The following is an 8,698-nucleotide window of genomic DNA, read 5'->3' on the forward strand; positions in this document are numbered from 1 at the left end:
ATGGTCGGATTCGCGTTTATCGTCGAAGGAATGAGCGTTACACCGAGACCTGTACTCTGGTACCTTTGTTCAGGGACACATTATTCCATTTCTGTTAGTCACATGTCTGTGGAACTTGTTCAGTTTATGTCTCAGTTGTTGAATCTTGTTATGTTCATACAAATATTTACACGTTAAGTTTGCTGAAAATAAACGCAGTTGACAGTGAGAGGACTGTTAATGACAAGGGAAAATATAAAATAAATAAAAGGACACAAAAATAAGAGGCAGATGACAAATGAAGGGACCTAAGAAAGAGACACAGAGGGAAATATATATTTTTTTATCAAAACCTAATCAAAACTCAGTCAGCCCCAACACTTGCAGTGATGCAGTATAAATTACGTAGAAAAATTCAGGTCATCTCCATGCTGAGGGCAAGCTGCTGTTTATGCTGTTTTCCCATGATAAACATTTCCACTGTGGTCATCTTGAACTAAATGTAGGTCAGGGTCCACTTCTACTAAAAGTGTTTTTTCTCCTGAAGTCCATTCTTAGCTTCATATATCAAATTTATATATCAAATTATTAATGTGAGCCTTTCCGTTTGGAATAATGCAATTGATATTTAACCCATTTAAAAGCCAGTAACCTACCTACATTTGTCACAACTGGTCTCTTTGAAATCAGACCAAAATGTATTTCCCAGGTTTCCCCACAGAGTGGCAGCCACACAGTATAGCCTACACACAGCCACTGTAGTCAGCTCCTTAGATACACTGCCTTCAGAAAGTATTCACACCCCACAACTTTTTCCACATTTGGTTGTGTTAAAAAGTGGGATTAAAATGGATTTAATTGTTATTCTTTGTCAACGATCTACACAAAATACTTTGTAATGTCAAAGTGGAATAAAAACTAACATTTTAGAAAAATAAAACACTAATATATCTTGATTAGATAAGTATTCACCTATTATATCTTTGGCAGTGACTACAGCTGTGGCTCTTTCTGGGTAAGTCTCTAAGAGATTTCCATACCTGGATTGTGCAACATTTGCCCATTATTCTTTTCAAAATTCTTCAAGCTCTGTCAAATTGATTGTTGATCAAACAAAACAAACATTTTCAGATCTTGCCATAGATTTTCAAGCAGATTTCAGTCAAAACTAACTCAGCCACTCAGGAAAATTCACTGTCTTCTTGGTAAGCAACTCCAATGTAAATTTGGCCTGAATTCATCTCCCAGTGTCTGGTGGAAAGCAGACTGAACCAGGTTTTCCTCTAGGATTTTGCCTGTGCTTACAGTAGCTCCATTCCGTTTCTTTTTATCCTGAAAAACTCCCCTGTCCTTAACAATTACAAGCATACCCATAAAATGATGCAGCCAGAGTGGTACTCAGTAATGTGTTGTATTGGAATTTCCCCAAACATAACACTTTGTATTCAAGATAAAAAGTTAATTGCTTTGCCACATTTGCAGTGTTGCAGTGTTACTTTAGTGCCTTGTTTCAAACAGGATGCATGTTTAGGATTTTTCTCTTTCTGTACAGGCTTCTTTTCACTCTGTCAATTAGGTTAGTATTGTGGAGTAACTACAATGTTGTTGATCCATCATCAGTTCTCTCCTCTCACAGCCATTAAACTGTTTTAAAGTCACCATTGGCTTCAATGTGAAATTCCTGAGCGGTTTTCTTCCTCTCTGGCAACTGAGTTAGGAAGGACACCTGTATCTTTGTAGTGACTGGGTGTATTGATACACCAATCAATACCTTCACCATGCTCAAAGGGATATTCAATGCTTGCTTTTTTATTTTACCCATCTACCAATAGGTGCCCTTTTTTTGTGAGGCATTGAAAAACCTCACTGGTCTTTGTGGTTGAATCTGTATATGAAATTCACTGCTTAACTGTGGGACCTTACAGATAATTGTATGTGTGGGGTACAGAGATGAGGTAGTTATTCAAAAATCATGTTAAACACTATTACTGCACACAGAGTGAGTCCATGCAACTTATTATGTGACTTGTTAAGCAATTTTTTAGTGCTGAACTTATTGGCGCAGTGGTCTAAGGCACTGCAGCTCAGTGCTAGAGGTATCACTACAGACCCTGGTTCGATTCCAGGCTGTATCACAACCAGCCATGATTGAGAGTCGCATAGGGCGGCACACAATTGGCCCAGCATCGTCCGGGTTAGGGTTTGGCCGGGGTAGGCCGTCATTGTAAATAAGAATTTGTTCTTAACTGATTTGCCTAGTTAAATAAAGGTTACAGTTAGGCTTGCCATAAGAAAGGGGTTGAATACTTATTGACTCAAGATATTTCAGCTGAATAATTTTTTATTAATTTGTAAAAATTTTGAAAAACATGATTCCACTTAGACATTATGGGGTATTGTGTATAGGCAAGTGTTAAAAAAATCTCAATTTAATACATTTTTTAATTCAGGCTGTAACTGTAATGTGGAAAAAGTCAAAGGGTGTGAATACTTTCTGAAAGCACAGCATATACATTCTGTTTGTCTGTGAAAATGACCGGCCGACATATCGACTCTCAGTTAGACTGTCAGCATCCAGGATCAGAACTAACAGTTGTATAGCCTTAATATCCCAAGGAATAAAAAGATAATGACCAAATGTACACATTGGTGGTTGTTCTAAGAGAATTAGTATACCTGGATACGTAATACCTGGAGCTCAGCACTGTTAGATCAATGAGATGAAACAAGTACTCAGCTTCAAAATAAGAGTTTTAAAAATGTATGATTCCGGCAAGTTTCAGACTGAGTAACTATACTCTTAGAAAAATAGGTGCTATCTAGAACCTAAAACGGTTCTTTGCCTGTCCCCATAGGAGAGTCCTTTGAAGAACCCTTTTTGGTTCCATGTAAAAACCCTTTCCACAGAGGGTTCTACCTGGAACCAAAAATAGTTATCTTAAGGAGACAGCCGAAGAACCCTTTTGGAACCCTTTTTTCTAAGTGTAGTCAGTGCAAAGGGCTCTTGAAGCATTCTTACCATCAAAAGATGGTTTAAGAAGATATTGGAGATGTGTAACATAACAGCAGGGCCCTTAGGTGATCTTTAGTTGTACATGACACGGAATTCACTTATTTGCAACAGTCGCAGACAATCTGAAAGCCCAGATGCTCCTCTGCTGTAGTCAACAGGACAGATGGGGTGAAACAAGGGGGGAATAAGTCATAACCTAGCTGTGAATGATTTCTGTTACTATCCACATCCTACTCCTGTGGGTGGAATGAGTCAATAGGAAGAGAAGAACAACTGAAGCAGCACAGTTGTTTGTCTTTTGACAGTGGATGGTCGGTCATACTGTCTAATGGGTTTGGTGAAAGATCTTTCCCATTTGTAGATGTTTTCCCCCTAGCGCAGCCAGGATTCTGTATGATGCTGTAGGCTCCCAAGGGATAGTCAATGAATAACAAAACATGGGATTGTTCCTCGATTAAGCGTTTCTTCAAAAAGCTCATTTCTGGCCCATATGAATGACACATCCATTGCTGCTAGGTGTGCATGGTAAGTAATTGTTTCTGTTTCACATGAAAATGGCAAAAGAATAAACAATTTCAGGGTCGAATTCCAATTCAAACACAGGTTTATTTAACGATTCCTACTGCAATGAAACAGAGGTTCATTACCAATACCTTGGATCATTATAAAGTAATCCGGCTATAATCTGTCACCACCTAAATGCATAAAACATGAGACATCATAAAATAGGCTGAGAGAAAGTGGTAGTCAACCACAAGTCATCTACACGCCTTTTATTTCCATATGGCACAGAAGTAATGTGTTGGGTCCAATTAAATCATAGCCTACAGGCTCTCAGACCAGGATGATTCAGATGAGAAACCATCAGAGTGCATTAAAACCCAAGTCATTTCCAGTAGTCATGTCCTAATGACGATCATAAAGTAGATTGTCTGATTGCTTTTCAACTAGAGTCGGAACCACAAAAGGACAAAAGCTGTGAGACAAGAAGCTCAAGGTTTTTTCATAGAGAGAGTGAAAGATGGAGGAAGAGAGGGCGAGAGATGGAGGAAGAGAGAGCGAGAGATGGAGGAAGAGAGAGCGAGAGATGGAGGAAGAGAGAGCGAGAGATGGAGGAAGAGAGAGCGAGAGATGGAGGAAGAGAGAGCGAGAGATGGAGGAAGAGAGAGCAAGAGATGGAGGAAGAGAGAGCGAGAGATGGAGGAAGAGAGAGCGAGAGATGGAGAGCGAGAGAGGAGTGAGCGGAGGCAAGCTAAATGTGGACCAAATGGCCACTGGGGTGTGAGGGGTGCGATGGGGAGGTTGAAGGGTATAGTGGTTAGAGTGGAGTACAGTAGTGTAGGCCAGTAGAGAGGTGGGTCACAACCCCCGCCACTCCAGCCACTCACGACAGATGACCAACACCCCAGGGGAGCACTGTTCACTTCTGCACTCAGGAACCTCACGGAGAGCATATCTCCATGGCGACTTGTCTCTATGACGAGTCACCAAACAAACTGTCACAAAACCCCAGAGTCACTGTAGGGACCAGACACTGTCACCAGGATACTCCGGAACCTACTCACAAAGGAGCAGCAGGCAAACAATGGTTGCCATGACAATCCAAGCCCGATTTGGCCATTACCGCCTCCGTTCCACTGTGTGGAATCCATATTAAAACTGACCGTAATCCAGTCTATCCATCCAGTGGATGTAGAAATACAGCTAGTGTTCCTCAATAATCAACAAGACATCTGTTACGCAAATCATTTTCTGGAAAATATTTATTTTGAGAATATCAAAAACATTTCAGACAATCAATTCATACAGTAGAATACCGTTGTTCAAACCAGCCTTTGGACACAGTCAAGCTGTAGGGCACAGTTTATTGCAAAGGGGAGGATGTATGCTGTGCAAATGCATTCATTTTAAATTGATAACTATCGTTGGTAGCTACATGACATAATGCAAAATAATGTCGATTTTAGCCACGCTGCACTGGGTTTTGGATGCTCATCAAACACAAGAACCTTCCTCCCTGCATACTGTGTGTAGCAAAAGCCACCAGCACCATATGCCCATCACTGGGTTGCAATGCCATATGCCTTTTGCTGCTGGTGTAATGCTTTCTCTGTGCCAATCATCTTGCTTGTGGATGGGACACTTCATTCGTACGGTGTGGTCACGAGTTAAGAATGGTGTGTGTGTCTGAATGTGTTTCAAATTGTAAGCACCTACGCTTATTTGACAAATGTACGTGTAAGCATGTGCTCATGTTTATGCAGGTGTTTGTGCATGATTGCAGACATAGGCTAGTTTGTGAGAGTGTGCGGTTGTGAAAATGTCAGAGCGTATGTGTAAGTGCGGGCGTACCCTTACCAAACCTATTACTCTTATAAGCGTGCTTAAGCCAGTGGCCAGTGGAATATCCTGAGTGTCGAGTTTCCCATCACGATGGGCTCACAGAGGGGTGCCAAGTCCTGAGAGCTTGGGGAGCCTCTCGCACTCCCTCCCCTCTAAAGCACCACTCCCGTCCTGCCCCTTAATAGTGTATCAGCAAACAGCTGGGCAGTACTGTAGGGACACAGAGAACTCCTGAACCACACACACACACACACACACACACACACACACATTTACTCCTCTACATAAAGGAAAGCTCTGCTCTCGTTAAAGGTGTGTTGGGTAGGGTGATGTTATTGGATTAAGAGTTGAAAGCAGAAGTTGGGAGTATCTAAAGATTTCACTTTGGCCCCAAATTTGCAGTAGGAGAACAAGGATCTTAATTGAGTCATCACTCTGTGTGTTAGTCTTTGGCAGATGACATGCAGGTACAGACACCACTCAAACTAATCTAAAATACAGCCAGGCAGTAACTCCTGCAACCTTCAACCCAACTAGCGCCATGTCAAGTCTTCCAAGGCTTCATGAGATGCCTGTACTCTAGTTTCTGTTCACATATGCCTATGGCATGCAGGTTTAGTTTTCACTGATTGGCAAGAAGGCTGGCTATAGTTTTTCCACTACTACGTTTGCTCTTACGTTGACAGGGATAAGGTTACAGGGTCCAATGAATGATATCGCATACAAAAGTGTATTCCAATATTGTAACAGGTTCTTTGAAAAAAATGCATTTGTTGCCATAACACACTACAATCAAGCCCAACGTTTAAGAAGGGTAAGGTTATGCATACCTTATGTGATAAACATTCTAACACCCCCTCTTTCTCATATTCACACTAAGACAGAGATAAGAGGAGAGACAAGAAGTGGCATAAATGTCGTGCCCTCTCCTCCCGACTCAAGGACTTGACACGCCTCACATGAACTCTAGCCCCTGTCCTACACAGCCCTACATGGAGGCAGAGCTAAGCCATGGATGAGGGCCATATTTATATAGCACACACAAACATCAGAGTGTGTGTGTGTGTGTGTGTGTGTGTGTGTGTGTGTGTGTGTGTCAGTCAATCAACACTACTCAGATGAAGGGAAAATGCAATTAATGCCAGTTGCAGCTGTAATCCACACACACTGAATTGATGCATTTCAAAACTGTAGCTAATATGGATCCATTATGCCTCTTCCTGCCCATATAATTCATATAGATGACAAATGAGAATATCATAAATTGTAACAGTTAATCATGTAAATTTAATTTTGAGAAGTTAATCCGGCTGTATAGCAAAGTCATGCAACGGTGTGTGTGCGTTAAAATCTTCTCTGCCTTTCTGCCTCTGATCGAACAGGCAGGGCTTCTTTTCGCCTCAAGACCTTGCATCAAAAATAGAGGTCTATTCTAATGAAATACAGGGCGATGCACTTGTGGAGACAAGTACAGTAATCATGCATCAATCAGCACGGACGGCTATGCTTAGAATTAATGATTTACCGTGGTATGAATTGTAACAGCAATTGTTACCTGACTATCCTGTTCCTTGACGATTGAAAACTGATAAACAAGACTCCTAATCAGGGAGTCTGCTGATTGGATAAACTCCCAGCATGCACTTTGGTAATTAATTATGGATCTCCACACAGACGACTTCCTTAGTCAAGAAAAACACAGTGAGGAGTGCCAGACATGAGATCTTCAGAAATGACTGCAAATCAGCATAGCCTCTTCTCTGAGGTCTACAAGAAACACATTGCTGTCAATTTTACTTTAGTTTTCACATTACGTGGATCTGAAAACGGACCTAAAGTAAACATCAGTCGATCAAAAATGTGTGATCGATGCATCCCAGCTAGCACATAACGGTTGGTTATTTTGCATACAACTTTCCCACAACTTTCTGGGAATGGAGTAGGGCTGGGTTACCCAAAAGCATCGTAGCACTAAGATCATCTTTCGTCCAGTCCATTTAGTTTGAATGGAATTAAGATTATTTTAGTGTTATGATTTTGGGAAACCCAGCCCTGGATAGTTGCTTGACTTTGGAAAATTCTCAGCACATTTAAGGAACTTAGAAAAATATTATAATTTTCTTGATTTCATTACTTTAAAAGAACGTTTCCTAAAAGTTCAAACACCGTTACATTTCATTTCAATTATGGTAATGTTCTAGGAACGTTCTCCAACTGGTTTGACATTGGGAATGTTCTCAAATAGTTCAGAGAACGTTAAGAAACAATGTTCTTCATTTGGAAATTTCAGTACTTCAGCATAATGTTTCCTACAGGTTACCTCATAGTTCTATTTAAAGTAATGTTCTCAAATTGTACCAAGAACTTTAGTAACATTCAGAGAACATTCTATTACCGGTCAGGAAACTTATAGTGTCATTACCTGAACCAATGGGAAACCAAAAACATACGTTCCCACAACTTCCAAGGATCCAAATGTGCTAGCTGGGATTTCACAGCAACAACATTAAACCAATTCATACATCAATGAGATGCAATCATCTTCTCCATCTCTGAAACACAATATCTCAGAGAGAGAGAGAAGATGCAGGCACTTATCAATGTTCCCTACAAGCCTTATTGCGCTGAGATGAGATCCAGGGCGAACCTCATAAGCAACACCCTTCCTCATCCCCTCCCTTTCCTCACTACATCCCCCCTCCTCTCTTACTCCTTTCAAATGCTGCGACTTCAGTCACACATCAATGGAAATTTCAAATGTCACTCCAGTGGAGTCATTCTGCGAGTGGGGGTGGGGGATAAGACCTGCCTCCCCCTCTCATTCTCCCTCCTCCCATCCCCACATGAAAGCTGTCATCATCTCCACCTCAACGCTGAGATAACATTTGGGCACCGATGCGTATATCACTCTAAATCCCCATAACCGCAGCCACCCTGGCTGTATCTTCACCTTCTCCACTGACCTCATACTGTCATTGCTACTCAGCCAGAGGGGAAATGAAAAGCTGAGAGGTCAAAGTTGAGCATTCAAACACAGACCCACAGAGGAATCTCATTGGTTCCTCTACCATTGAGTATGGCATATAGATAAACTAACAACAGAAAGGGAGAATTTCTGTTCGGAATAGAATCTGAAAAGATAAGACAATAATCTAACAGTATCAGACATATCAGAACAGAAAAGCAACACCAAAGTTTGGTAGGCCTACTAGGCTACAAACAGAACAATAGCCTAACCTGGAAGGCCTACACAACTATGACATTATGGAAAAAGCAGGCTGTTCGGCACACTTTAGCAACAAGTGACATAAGGGTTACAGTGAGTTAATCACCCAACGGCTCAGATAATCTGGTTAGGAGATC

Source organism: Salvelinus namaycush, chromosome 22 (assembly GCF_016432855.1).
Source record: "Salvelinus namaycush isolate Seneca chromosome 22, SaNama_1.0, whole genome shotgun sequence".
NCBI classification, from domain to species: Eukaryota; Metazoa; Chordata; class Actinopteri; order Salmoniformes; family Salmonidae; genus Salvelinus; species Salvelinus namaycush.